A 16,053-nucleotide genomic window follows, 5' to 3' on the forward strand; every position below is an offset into this window, starting at 1 on the left:
ACAGTTTTATTTTATATTTAAATCTACTTTTTAAGTTTTAACTGTTTTATTGTTTTTCTCAATGACACATTCATTGAAGTATGCCAGAGCTAAAATTGAATTACCAACTCTTTGTATCTCTTTCCTGCTCTCAAAAGCCATTTTCTGCTAGAAAAGTGTTTTATAGTTGGAATTTCTTATCAGTGAGGGTCACACTGTAGTCACTTCCTGTCTGAGTCAGGACTGAGCCAGCCACTTACATACCTGATATTTAACTCTTTCAGGCAGAGAAAAAAAAGGAACACCGCATAGCTATGTGTGTGCTTGGAACTGTACATACCCATGTCTATCTCATCATGTCACATGTCACTTCGGGGATCCTTTAAAAGTCAAAGAACTTCCTCTACCGAGGTTTGTATCTGAATTTCTCTCCTTACCATCTCAGGGGTTTGCTTTAAAAAATCCAGGGTTCCCCAACCGCAGTATATCAACTCCAATGTCCTCTTAAAGTGTACTCCAGCCAAAGGGGTACAAAATCTGATACTTACCTTAAGAGAGGGAAGCCTCAGGATCCCAGTGAGGCTTCCCTCGCTACCCCGTTGTCCCCCGATGCTGAGCACGGCTTCCCCCGGAAGGTTAGCGACAATGCATTGTCTCTAATCACATCGGGGCCGAGCAGCTCCTCTTCCTGGATCATGGCTGTGCAATAGCCAACTGAGCCCGTCTGCGCATGCGCAATAAGCTGGAGCCGCAGGCTCCGTGCTACTGCGCATGAGCAGGTGGGCTTGCATGGCTAATGTGCGCCATGCTTGAGAAAGAGGAGCGGCACGGCCCCGATGTGGAGGTGGGCAGTGCTCAACAACGGGGGACAACAAAGAAGTGAGGGGAGCCTCAATGGGATCCTGAGGCTTCCCTCTCTTAAAAAGGAAGCATCCGAGCAGCAACCAAAAATGAGATCTGCTTACCCGGGGCTTCCTCCAGCTCCTGGCAGCCAACATGTCCCTTGATCGCGCTCACGGGGTCTGGAGTGTTCTCCACCGGAACAGTCCAGACCACGTGAGTGGGATTGACAGAGGTACTTGAGCAAGTGCAGTAGATGCCGACCTAGCGAGGTCGACATCTGAAACGGTGGGGACCCCGGGACACTGGAGCTGCGGTGAGGAACATAGCGGCTGCCAGGGGCTGGAGGAAGCCCCGGGTAAGTAGATCTCTTTTTTTGGCTGCTCAGATGCTTTCTTTAGCAACTACCGCATACATCTCTGGTGAATGTACAGTTCCCCTCTCAGGCAACAATGGTGTGCAGGGACCTCTGTGTGACCCGGGAATCAGTCACAAGTCATAAACGTGTGGCGGAACTCGCAGCTCACAGATATTATTATTTTAGATGTTTGAACACGTGTCTTGTGAGCTGTACAGAGTTCAGTGGCAGCCTGGGATTATTGCACAGGACTCAGGTTATGAACCTTCCCCTCACATGTCTTCTCAGTGAACCCGCACGCTGCTCTGGGGGGAATATCACCTATGGCAGAACAAAACACTTCTTATTCCTCCCTGGCTGCCCCATCCTCAGCACTGCTCCACGTACAATAAACACTCGCGGCATAAATTGCTCTCTCCATGTCAGTTGGTCGGGAGAATGTCAATATTTGTGCCTTTTTATGAACCTTCTCCCCTCCTGCCTCCTGTGTTTCCCACAACGCTGCGTGTAAATTCATAGAGCAGCAGACATGGGCGTCTGCAGAATATTCACCATGGTGGGGGCATTTTTTTTTTTGTGACCCACAAAAACAAGAGTTTTCTAGACACTATCTCAAAACTGACTTTTTGTGACAAGTATACACTCTAACTTAAGCTGAGTACACACGTACGATAACGATCGTTTGAAAACTAACGATAACGACAATCGGACCGATAATCGTGCGTTCCAAATTTTCCAACGATCGTTTTTTTGGACGATAACGACCGTTATCGTTCAATCCGACCGATCCAACCCGGCGGATTTTTTTGAAAGATAATCGTTCAATCGTTGCAGTGTGTACAAAGATCGTCCGATAATGATTATCTGTGGAGTACGCATGTTCTTATTGCCTGTCATAACGTCACTTCCGTTTGTGCACGCATTTTTTTATCGTTCGTCATTCAGTACTTTATACTTATATCGTTCACGTGTGTACACAATCGTTCATTACGAACGATCTTTTCGGTCTAATTTGAATATCGTGTAAACGTCACGAATCGTTCGTAACGAACGATCTTTATCGGACGTGTATACGAACCTTTAGACCATTCGCCCTTCAACCTCTGGCCAAGTTGTACTCCTTACTAGATAACCTTAAAGTGAAACCGTGACCAAGAATTGAGCTTCATCCCAATCAGTAGCTGATACCCCCTTTTACATGAGAAATCTTTTCCTTTTCACAAACGGATCATCAGGGGGCTCTGTATGGCTGATTTTGTGGTGAAACCCCTCCCACGGGAAACCGTGAGGACCATGGTCCTGGCAATTTCCTGTCTGTGAACCTCTTTGCATTGTGGGAAATAGCTGTTTACAGCTTTTTCCAACTGCTGAAAAAGCAAGCAGCATCTCCTTTCACTAACATCACCTGCCAGCAGTAAAAATGTCACCATGTGATAAATGTCAGAATATAAATCAGGGAGTGGAAAGATTTTACATGGGGCAAACACTGACGAAATCATTTATATATAACTACTGAAAAATGAAGCACATTTTTTTTATTCCATTATTTTCACGAGAGTTCCTCTTTAAGGCCCCTTTTACACTAATAGGGTAAACCTGCGTTGCATAACCCTATTGTTAAGCTTGGAGGTGTAATCTCCACAGTCAGCATACAACACATAAGCTGACGTGAAGGAGGTACACACACCAGCACAAGGGATCAGGATATCCCCAGTTTAGTGGAGGAGAGGACTGACTCCAATAGGAGATTGTGGCGCACAGAGCCGGTGCAGATCCGAACAGCCACAAACAACACTTTCGTAATAACGTCTCAGCGCAAAGTAGCGCTGAGCGCATAAACCAGGACTGAGGAGATCAGAATAAGTAGACAGAATGAACGCTTGCTAGCTAGCGGCTACTTAGCGACAGCAAGCGTCCAAAACCAGACAGACTGGAATGAGGCAGCCAATGCGTTGCGGCGATGGCGTGCCTCACAAAGACAGGACAGGATAGTCAGAAAATAGCAGGATCGAGACAGATGAACGTAACACAGATAAATATACAATAAGTATGTTTTCCTAGCGTATTACAATTACAGCTATCAATGAAACTCTTTGTAAGGTCTGACTAACATATGTATATATCGGCAATGAACCGATATATGACATAAGCAGGAACGCTGACTAAGACTGGAGTAATACAGGGAACAGGACTCAGAAGGATTCGCTATCTCTTCGCAGAGATGAACGCAATCCACAAACAGAACCAGGAACAGGATAACTAGCTCAGCACGGGTGTTCACGGTACGCGCAAACTACCAAAACGTGCTGGAAAACTGACTAACTGAACACAGGAAATAAACAGTTCGTGTACGTATATATCAGCGACACTGATATATTAACGTAACACGAATACAAGGAAAATAACAAAATGCGCAAGTATGCGTATATATTGGCGATGAACCAATATATGACACAAGACAAGCAAGTAGCAACTTCTAGAACAAGAGCAGAACTAGGAGGACTCGCTGACCCCTTCGCAGGAGTCAGCGCAGTCCACACGGACCAGGAACGAGGTGGGGCACGAGCAGAGTAACAGATACAATCTGAGACTATGATAGCCCATGAGGCATTGCAGGAAGCAGTTCTTTATACTGAGGTCATCCAATGGGAGCAGACCTGCAGATTCCCACACAAGTGAATGGTAATTAATCACAGGCTGATAGCAGGAAAAGGCAGACAATGATATGCAGCCTGCAGGAAAGGGACCGCCCCTCCACTGCAGCAGACAATGTTTGTTTACACAAAAGCATATTAAACTGTCATAAACTTCAGAGCGACTGCAGATGGAATCAGCAACTAGTTTAAGTGCAAACCAAACCATGCAAGCAAATGCATGTAATGACATTAGAACTGCTTGGTTTGCAATACCACTGCAGTCAGCAGTAAACGCTGCAAAAGCGATCATAACACCTATTTTGCTGCAAGGGGCCACAAAAGCAATGAATATCTATAAAAACTTTCACACATATTGTGGTCCGTTGCAGAGATCCAGAAGTATCGCACAGTGTTAGGGGATATGTAAGTCTATGGGCAACGCACATAGTGTAAAGGACTGAGCGCAGTGCGTCATGGCACGCATGTGCAGACCAACGGAAATCCCAGGGAATCCCAGTGACGTACTTCCTGCCCACCAGGGAGTACGTCACTGAGTAGGGGGCGGGGCTATGCAAATGACCCTGTGAGTGCATTCTACCACAGGGTCATATGTTTGTCATTTTCTACGTTGCGGTGGGATTCGGCAGGCTGTAAAACTAGCCTAAAACTCACTGCCTTGGGGGATGTATATTGTATACTACCCCACTTCTTGCTCCCCCCACTTCTTTAGATTGTAAGCTTGCAAGCAGTGGTGTAACTATGGAGCTTGGGGAACAAGTGCGGGTTTTACATGGGGCCCCGAGCCCTGTATTCATATGGAGCTTCGTAACCTATTAAGGACAGCTGCAGTGTCACAGAGGCGTCATGAGACTCAGGAGTCAGGACTCTTTCACACTTGTGCTTTGCGGTGCAGCAAATTGACGCACAGCTACTGCAGCCTAATGAAACCCTATGGGGAAGTTAATACCTCCCACGTTGCTGTACGCTGGACCGGAAGTGCCCAATCTAACGCTAGCGCCGAACTACGTTACCGTGCGGGACCCCCAACGATCTGCCAATCTGCATAGGCCCGGAAGTCATTTTACTCTATGGCGACGCAGGTTGTTTTTTTAACCATTGGCATTGCGACAGTGCGGCACGCATGCGTGGAAGCTTATTTTTACAATTCGCTCCCGCATACCTGAAGCAGGAAGTAACCACAAGCGCACGTCACTTCCTGCTTGGCTAGTGGCCAGACGGAACACCATGTACTGACCCGGTGTTCCCTGAAGGGCTCTTTTTGGCGGTACGATGCGGTGCGGCGGCATCTCTAACGCTGCTTTGCAGTGTGAAACCAGCCTAAGTAAACAGTTTGTTAAGGATTACTACTATTCAATGCACATGTTGAAGTGATCTTTACCAGAAATGCAAAGCTAATAAGATGGATGGAGGAGGCCCCCTAGTGGGCACCTCTGGTCCAAGGGCCCCAGTATGGTCCCATCCCCTGCATCCCCTATTGCTATGCCACTGCTCACAAGGGCCGGCCTCTCTCACCCTATTGTGTCTGGGAATTTGATATTCATTTTGTGTCTTCCAATTTGTTATACATTTCATTCATCGTGTTACACTTGTCACTGTTATTATCAAATCTGTCTTTTGTACCAGTATCTATATTTGGTGTACAACATTGTCTGTATTATTAGGGCTGGACTTAGCATAAGGCACTGTAGGCATGTGCCTACAGGCACCTGTTGATGGAAAGGCGGCTCACTCCCCTCCCCCAATGCCTCCCTCCCTCCTTCCCTGTGCAGACTCCTGATGAGAGTGTAAATGAGAGGTTACTCACCCTGCTCTCTGCATTCCACTGACCAGACCTTCAGTAAGGGGCACCTCTAGTTACTTAATAGTGAGGTTCCTCTAGGTAACTTATACTTGGGGACACCAGTAGCTACCTATGACGGGAAAGGGAAGTAAGGGAGATGTGACAGCTGGGACAGCCAGCACACTTGCAGTGCAGTTTGGTGGGGGTTGCAGATTCGTGGAGGGTGAAGTCTAAGGTGCCAGGACATCTGTACCTGTAGGTTCTTGTCATGTAAATCCGGGCCTGACCCCATGTTTGTTTCTTACTTTGTACAGTGCCACAGAATATGTTGGCACTTTATACACAACAATAATAATAGACTCTCAATTAATAAACTATACTGCAGAGTTCTCTCACATGAGATGTTTTCACACCTTAAAGGGAAGGTTCAGGGTGGCTCTTAAAAAAATAAAAATGCCCATCCACTTACCTGGGGCTTCCTCCAGCCGTGGGCAGCCAGGACGTGCCCTTGGCGCCGCTCCGCAGGCTCCCGGTCCCCTCTGGTGGCCGACCCGACCTGGCCAGGCCGGCTGCCAGGTCGGGCTCTTCTGCGTTTCAAAATGCGCCTCACGGGGGCGCGCTGACGTCATCGGACGTCCTCCGGGCTGTACTGCGCAGGCGCAGAACTGCGCAGGCGCAGGTGATCATCAGCATCATGGGCAGGGGCATAGCAATTGGGGGTGCAGTGGTAGCCACTGCATTGGGGCCCTTGGGCAAGAGGGGCCCTGAAGGGCTCTCCCTCAACTACAGTATTAGCTCTCTTTTGGTCCTGTGCTCATAATAATCACTTCTATAGATACTTTGAATAGTGGTAATCATTAACAAACTGTTCCTCATCCCCTTCTTGCACCTCTGACACTGTAGTTGCCATTGGCAGGTTTTGGTGCGCTGTATCAATTGTTATGTATAGAGTGCTTGGGGGGCCACATTGTAAAACTTGCATCAGGGGCCAACAGCTCCTTAGCTATGCCACTGAGCATGGACAAAACCTGCTGTCTTGCCAAGGGTCCAGTTTTATCTCATTCCTTTTCTGGGAAGCATTGGGATGGTCTAGAGCAGAGGTGGGCAAACTTTTTAAGTCAAGGGCCACATTGAGATTTGAAAATGGGCCAGGGGGTGACCATGACAGGATGTGGGTGGTAAAAGGAAAAGGTGTGTCCATAATATATGTCAATCATATGTGGCAGACTTGATCAGAAAACACATCAATCATGTGAAGGGGGAGCCGCAGCCGCTGGGAGGGCGACCCGATCTCTCCCTCCATTCCTCTCCCGGGCCGCCCTCCATGCTCCCCCCTCTGACTGCAGAGTAATGCGCAGCACGAAGTGCTGTATAGAGCGCAACTCACCTGCCTGCGTTCCGATCGCCGGTCACTTGCCGCTGGTCTCTTCTCTGCATTGCCGGTATACACACGCTGCTTCCTGCAAACAGGAGACCAGCGGCAAGTGACCGGCGAACAGAACGCAGGGTTAACATGAACGCCCAGCAAATCCTGAGCCCGCACCTCAGAAAAAAAACCCCACTGAAACACGCGGCAGGCTTTGGCAGGCTTCGGCGGGCCAGATTGAGGAGGTCCAGTCCACGGGCCGTAGTTTGCCCATCCCTGGTCTAGAGGCTTCCCGTGTCACTCTTGAGCCCACTACCACTGTTAGGGACCCTCTTCTAGTTTGCAGCCGTGCTCTCCTCCATGTATCAGTGCAGCCGTACTGCACATGCTTGAGTACAGGCGTGTCTGCACAGTAAGTCAAAGCTGCTTGTGCACGCTCATGCGCAGTATGCCCATGCTCGGGCATGGCACATGAACATACATGTTCGGAGGGATCCTGCAAGCGGTAATGTGCTCCAAGAGGGACCATTCAGAGCCATTCAGATCCTTTCTTCTGTGTGGGTAAGTATCTAACTTTTTGTTTTTAAAGTTACAAGTTCCCTTTCACAATAATTTTGTGTCCCCCAACAAGCAAAAATAAAGTAAGCATTCCAAAATAAACTTTTAAATTACTCGCCGCCCTCCCAGTTCCCTCCGTTCTTCTGCTGAAGGCCCCGGTAAAGTCTGAGCCATTCTCATGGACTACTGGACTACTGCACACTTGCAGTCCCGGTCCTCCAACCCCCCTCCCCCCCCTTGCATGCACAGTTCATTTAGACAGTACCTGCGATATCAGGCATGCTGCAAGGCAGTGACCACACATGCATAGTGGCCCACAGCCCGGGTAGATTGCAGACTCTGCAGCAAAAAAACAGAGGGACCAGACCGACAACAAGGGAGCTAATGGAGCACAGGGGCCTTGAAGAAGCTCCTGGTAAGTATGAATTCTTTTCTCTTTTCTCAGGAATGTCTCGGGTTTACATTAAAGGAAAACTGAGGTGGCTCAAAAAAAAAAAATAAACATACCTGGGGCTTCCTCCAGCCCCCTTCAGGCTGATCCGTCCCTCGCCGTCCTCCTCCGCCTCCTGGATCCTCCGCAATTCAGCCTGGTAATTCGGCCAGTCAGCACACGCGCAGTCCAGGCATGCATGCTCCCCCGTTGCACTCCTACTTTCCTGAAGATAGGAGTGTGATGGGGCAAGCGCACATGGCTGGGCTGCGCATGCGCAGTAAGCACTGACTGGCCAAATTACCGGGCTGAATTGCGGAAGATCCAGGAGGTGGAGTAGGATGGCGAGGGGGCTGGAGGAAGCCCCAGTTATGTATAATTTTTTTCGTATGCACCATCTCAGGGCACGGCACGGTGGCTTAGTGATTAGCACTTTCGCCTTGGAGCGCTGGATACCGCACTGCAATGCACAACTGAATGCGGCTTAAAGAGAATCTGTACTCTGAAATTCTTACAATAAAAAGCATACCATTCTATTCATTATGTGCTCCTGGTCCCCTCTGTGCTGTTTCTGCCATTCTCTGCTGCAAACCTGGCTTGTAATTGCCAGTTTTAGGCAGTGTTTACAAACAAACTAACCAGCTTCTAATAGGCTCAGCTAAGCAGAGTGTGTTAGTCACACAGAGCCTGCAGGGGGTGTGTACAGCTTCTAGCTAATCACAAGCAGCCCTGCACATTCCAGTCTGACTGCCTCAGCCTGACTGTGCCGACTATAGAGAGAAGATTAGATCATATAACAGAGATAACACAGCTACTGTGCAATTAGGAAAAGCTGCAGTAAGCCAGACCACATTAGAAAAGGCATAGGAACTTATAGCATAGAAGAAATAAAGATAAACAATTTGTTACAGAGTCTCTTTAAGGTTTACACACAGTTGCCACACTGATTGCACCTGCATGCAGCAGTGTATTGTACATTGTGCGCTGCAACAGATTACTTGCTATTACATCGAATGGCCCGACATCTGGTCTGTAACAGATAAGCTGGTTCAGAACATTCACTGCAAACCAGCCCCAAAGCCTGGTACACACGACACACCTTCCATTTTGATTGGCCAATTATTGATCAATTTTACCACCTCCATCTGCATGCAATTTACAACCAAATAATATGAGATCTTACCTACATAATCTATTCATAGTATTGAAAGTTTGTTGATCCTCATACTACATGGAGGTGGTAAAATTAGCCAAATTATTGTCCAATCAAAACTGAAGGTGTGTACAATGCTTTAATCTACGGAAAAGAAAATTACTTTCAAAAGTTAAACTAATCTTAAAAATGAATACATAAAGAAATGTCTGCACTTGCTTTTTTATTTGACTATTAATGACAATGAAATACTCTTGGATTGTATGCAGTTTGCAACTCCGCCCCACAAATCTCGAAGTGCCAGAATTTCTCTGCCTGAGTTACAAGCAGGGCCGCTCTTAGGCATAGGTAACCAGGCAAATGCCTGGAGTGACAACAGTAGGAGGGGGCACCACAGGGCTAGTCTGAGCACAATGTACTTTATGGAATTCTTACAGCCAAAAACTTGTTCCATTAGGCTACTTACACACCAGGACGTTACAGGCGCATGTTAGTGCAGCCTGTAACGCAGCCCACCGCACAGCACTACACAGTCAATGAGGCTGTTCACACTGCCCACGTTGCGTTACACAGTAACGCTGCACGTTCCGGGAAAGTGCAGCGTACTGTGAGTTCTGAGCGGCTTAAGCCGCGTTAGACTGTTTGCACATGCTCAGTGGGGGGCGAGAGGAGGCGGGGAGATGCCGCTACAGTAGCCGCGCACATGGCTACTTAATATACACTGCACTGGCGGCTGCTGATTGGCTGGCGGGACCACGTGATGCGGAGTGTCTCACTCCGCATCACGAGGTCCCACCGGCCAATCAGTGCCACTCTGGTAGACCTTATGCGGATAGAGCCGCCTAACGCGGCTCACTCTAACGTCCTCTCCCGCACCACCATACGTTGCGTTAGGTGCACGTTATGCGACCTTAACGTAGCACCTAACACAACGTCTTAGCGTGGAAGTAGCCTAAAGAAAGGAAAGGAGGGTTATTTTAACACCTAAATGGGCACTGTTGTGTTGATTGATGCAACTCTGATTTCTGGGAAAATATTCTAACCTGTAAAGGCCCAGGCTGTACATAAACAGTATAATGCTGGGAATACACGGTTCGTTTCTGCCGTGCATTTCTCCTCTCGATCGGTTTTGCCACTCAATTCTGCAGTAGATTTTCTTATCTTCCGCTCGTTTTTCTTATCTTTTTCCATTCACTACTATCAGAAATTGAGCGGCGAATGAATCGAAAGGGAGATCGGACGTGTCGAAAATTATCTATCGAACCATCTAATCACCTAAAAAACAAACTATGTATTCCCAGCATTATACTTATAAAGTGGATGCACAACCCTCAAATCTTATCGGTATTAGTTCAGTGAGTTTGGGCCAGTGAGATATATATGGCCTGGTAATAATTTGTGTATCCTTTACAAAAAACATTTCAGAAACAGCATTATTTCTTTGTAAACTATCAATTTATTTTTGGTGCCCACAAAACTACCTGATATAGATTTTGATCTTCCTGTTTATGAAATCAGAGTAGGGAGACAAAAGGTGCCTCGTCTGGGCCAGAAACAGCCCTGGTTACAAGCTCAGGAAATTTGTAACAACTATAAAATTGGCATCTTATTGAGGTGCGTACACACATGCGACTATAGTCGTTTGAAACAATCGTTTCCCGATCGTTTCAAACGACGATCGTTTAAAAAAAAGCAACCAACGATCATTAAGTCTAACGACGGACGAGCTAGATCGTTAAAAACGAACAATCTAGCTTGGCGGATTTTTACCAACGACGATCGTTTGCAAAAGTAGTACATCGTTGGAAACGGTCGTTCGTACTAGGCTTGACATGCGCATTTCGCTATTTCTCCATGTAATTTCTCATTTTTATGCGCAAGCGCAATAGTTGCTTTACGTGATGTAACGTTCGTTCTAACGACCAGATCGTTACACACAATTTAAAACTAACTTTACTTAGGTCGTTCTTTCATCAATTAAAAGTTTGTTCGTCGTTCTCAACGAACGATCGTTGTCGCATGTGTGTACGTAGCATTGCTCAGTCTATTCATCACTAGTAATGACCGATGATTAATTGCAATTTTTTTTCTGAGTTGATGTGCAGATTGAGGCCTCTTTTCTACGGACTGTTGATAGGCAGTGAAATGCTTCTCAAACTCTCACAACGGCTCACTGCTGCCTGGTAACTGCTTACTGCTGCCTGGCAACTGCTTGCTGAGCACACAGCTCAACACTTCGTGGAAAAGAGGCCTAAAATTGGAATCCGTTGCAGTCGATTTGAATTGATCGAATTTGAATCTGCATGCAATTTACAACCAAATTGGCATCAGCTCAGAAAAATGAACAGCTCACTGATGATGTCTGTTCATCTGGCGGACAATTACAGCAAAGATAAAATGTAAACTGTTTCAGAGTGACTTAATCGGGCCTGCTTTAAAATAATGAGGCCTGTTGATAAAGAAATGGACGGAAATGAGAGCAAATGCTGCGTGGTTTCCCACGGCAACCAGAATTTATGTTTCAATTCATTTGTCTGGCTGCCTGGGCAGAGCTGTTAATTTGTAAACACAGGAAGTTAACCCTATGTCTGCTTCCATGAAAGCAGAAAGCAGACACACTGCAGATCTATTGCAGGATTTGTATTTGCTGTAGCAAAGAAATGTTTTTCTCTTTAAGTTATTATGCTGTTGCTTACCTTTAGAGCAGAGTTCCTCCTGTTCTGAGTTCAGGTTGCTTTAACTCATTCCAATAGATTAGGTTGACATCTAGCTAGAGTGTTTGCAATATGTAAAGCTAATAATGTTTAGAGGTTAAAAAAAAAGAACTAGGGATAATTTTCCCAAATGTTATTTATATTTACTACTCAATCCTATCCGATTTTATGGGCTTTCTCTACCTCTAGGTTTGCACGTTCTAGAAGAATGGTAAATGACAACCTCTGTTTCGGTGCCATTCTTCATTTAGAATAGGAAATGTGAAACTTACTATAAAACTGATCTTCCCATCATGCACTGCTTCCGGATGAGATCGTCTTTGCAGAGGTGTGAGGAAAAAGTACTGTGCTGACTGATATAATAACCGCAATTTAATTCCACAAGGGCCGGGGGGCGTGTCGCAGACTTACCTCGAGGCATGTAGCAGCTCTACAAAACAGTTTAGTCTGCAAACTGATACAAAATCCCCTGGTTATGAGAAACCAAGGAAAGCGTTCTTTGCTGGGACAAGTGGATCTAACAGAATACTTTGAACATGGCTTTTACAAAACAGCATAGATTCTGTAATTAAAGGTTTAAAACAATTATATCTACAGTGCATCAGTACATTATATATATATATATATATATATATATATATATATATATATATATATATATATATATATATATATATATATATATATATATATATATATATATATATATATATATATATATATATATATAAATATATATATATATATATATTTAGAAAGGTTTGACACTTTGTGTTTAGCATGGTTGCCGGGTAGATCTTTCACCAGACAGCAATGACGGTGGCACAGCATAGGGAAGAGTGTCTCGGAGAACTGCAAACCCACATCAGATCCCCCAGTGTAGCGTGATTTCTGACGATATATTGCCAAATTATCGTTCCTGGTGCAACCTCAACGATCGTTGTACGATGTTCAGTTGTAACATTACGCACATAGCAAAAACGTAATATTAGGGCAGTCTGAAGCATAATCTGTTTTTGTATTCCTGAGAAATAATATATCTCCATCTGTCAACTTTTTAGTTAACAGTGAAAATGATGCAGTTTAAAATATGAGTTAAAAAATTAAAAATGTTGATCGCGGCTCCTGAGTCCTGAACTCTCCGTTCCACCTTAAAGAATTACCGGAGTGTGAACTGAGGAACTGCTGCAGTCCCGCTGTCCGACAATAGAGGGCACTGGTGCTACGTGGTTCAGTCTTCCTTTTTGCTTTCATTTAGGTTGATAGAACGTTAGAAGAATGTAGCAAAATAATAAACAGAACGCTGATCAGCGCCACAGGCGCTGCCAAACCGCAAACTCAGCGCATGCCTTTTCCTATAGCGTGCGGGAGGGGGTGCCGCCGGTACCAGCATTGTTCCCTACACAATGCGAAGGGCTGAGTAATCATTTAACTAGAAAATCCATGCAGAATCATTGGAACCACAATGGAAGAACGATCCTCACTGAGTGGGAACAATGAAAGCAGAAACATATCTGTCTTCCATTGAGAAATCGGTCTACAGAGACGCCGTACCTGGTGTACATTGTCACCAATTATTATACGGGGAATTGACACGTCACTAGTGTCTGTGTACAACCTGTGTACTATCACATATTCGGCAGATTCGTGGTATGATTAATTCTAGGGGAATATGTGTATCCTATACATACATAACGTAAACGTATCCCTCCAATACACGTACAGGCAGGCAAATAGGTGGCTAGGATAGAGATAGATAGATAGATAGATAGATAGATAGATAGATAGATAGATAGATAGATAGATAGATAGATAGATAGATAGATAGAACAGGTGGCTAAAAATATATATATCTCGATTTATATTAAGCACCATGGGAAATGGCCAAGTATATGTCAGGATTAGTTAAAAATGTTATATTTATGCAGATGCAATGCTGGGACCTGGAGACTGTTTACTACAGCCACAGGTTTACTGTATCAGAGTTTACTATAAGGAGTCCATAGATGATTGATAGATAGATAGATAGATAGATAGATAGATAGATAGATAGATAGATAGCTCACCATTCTTGTTATTTCCATAATTACTGTTTTATTGTTATTCTTTTATTTTTAATTTAGTATTTTAATATATTAAAAAACCTCTCCACACCCAATCTGATAGCTGTGAGTGGTGTTTGGAAGAGAGTCCATCCTGAAGGGACCTACCTTACAATTACACCTTCCTGAGGATAACGATCCCCCTGGGCGAGCGAGGATTATATATAGATGCCCGTTATATGTCCATACAGATATGTTACAGCAGTAGACGCGAGTTATCAAAGGTATACTGCAATCATCCTCCCCATCAGAAACAGTGAGATACAGTAACTGTCATGTTAGGATTAGTAATAATATTACAGCATTAAAAAAAAAAGTAAAAATAGGAGAACAGTACAAATAACCAGAGAGATAGGAAAAAATATAAAAGTAAAGCAATAATGTGTAATAGTAGTAGCAGAAGGAGGAAGAGAGAGAGGATTACTAGTCTAGAAGTATGGTATAGAAGGAATTCTTAATATATAAGGAATAGCAGAGCCAGTGGAAGAATTGTAGCAGTCATTGTACAACTAGCAAGTCATTTTGAATCAGGATGATACCATTTATTGGCTAGGCTAACTTAAAAAAAGTTAGCCAATAAATGATACCATATTCAAAATGTCTTGCTTTTTCTGATGACCACGGTACAATACTCTACTGCTACTGTTGTCTAACTGGTGATAGTACTAGAGAGGAAGAGGTAGCGATAAAGGTAATAGTAGAGTTATTAGCATGGGAATAATCAGTAGAAATGCTAGCAGTGGTAGAATAGTATTGGTAACGGTATTTAAAGTAGTGATGGTAAAGTTTTTAGTTCTATTTTTTTTTTTTTGTAATAGTAGTAGCGATGGTAGTAGTTGTACTATTGGTAGTTGTTATTGTAGTTATTCTAACAGCAGGAATATGGTATAGTTTGCTGTATTAGAAAAATTAGTAGTAGTAGCAATAATAGTAGTAGTAAAGTTAGTAGTGTGGATGGATGTATAAATCATAACAGCATTGCAGTTAGTAGTAAGTTAATTTAAAAAATGCTGGCATTAGCAGCAGTGGTGAATAGAATTGGTAGTAACATTAGAAGTCGTATTAGAGGTCATGCTAGCACTAACCGTAGCTAGTGGTAGTTGTAGGGCACCGTGCTGGAAAGTTAATTAATATCATTAGTAATATTAGTACAATCAGATATATCCATAGTATACATATATAGTAAAAATATATAGCAATACATTAGAATATCAGATATAGTAGCTGGAGTGGTCAGTGGTCGTATTATCACTGTTGTTATCTTTAGTGGGATTACTGATGGTTAGTAGTACTGGGGGTAGTAATAGTGGTGATATTAGTAGCATTAGCAGCAGAGTACTAGTGCTGTTAGTTAGAGAGGGTTAACAAGTAGCCAGTAAGGATAATGTTAGTGAGGGCAGCAGCAGTAGTGGAATCAGTGGTACATTTAGTGATAGTATCAGTAGAGGTATATACAGTGCTGTGCTCACATAGGAGTGACAGAGGCAGTGGGGGGCTAGTGTGGCTGATGAGGGGGAGCAGGCAGCAGCCGGTGACACGTGTGGCAGTTCTGTGTCTGTAATAAGGACAATATTTATGAGTCGTCCCCCCCCACCCCCCCAGCACACGCTACATCCCAGGAGACACGACGTATGGTAATCCTCCATCCATCCAGCAGCCCCTCTCCGCTGCCCGGTGCATCATCAGGAGGGGGTCCATTTCTGTGTATGCTAATTACACGGACTGCATTAACACAAGACTGCCGGGAGATTATTTGAGAGTGGATTAATCAAATGCGGAAATAAGCTTCTGCAGTGACCAATTTATTGGGGGAAAATAATTCGTATCTACTATGCTATCAGTCGTACCCACTGTCTGTACCGTCTATCTATCTATCTATCTATCTATCTATCTATCTATCTATCTATCTATCTATCTATCTATCTATCTATCTATCTATCCTTACCTACCCTTGTCTAATCTATCTATCTATCTATCTATCTATCTATCTATCTATCTATCTATCTATCTATCTATCTATCTATCTATCTATCTATCGCTACCTACCCATATCTATCTATCTATCTATCTATCTATCTATCTATCTATCTATCTATCTATCTATCTATCTATCTAT

This window comes from Hyperolius riggenbachi, chromosome 5 (assembly GCF_040937935.1).
Source record: "Hyperolius riggenbachi isolate aHypRig1 chromosome 5, aHypRig1.pri, whole genome shotgun sequence".
In the NCBI taxonomy this organism is placed as follows: Eukaryota; Metazoa; Chordata; class Amphibia; order Anura; family Hyperoliidae; genus Hyperolius; species Hyperolius riggenbachi.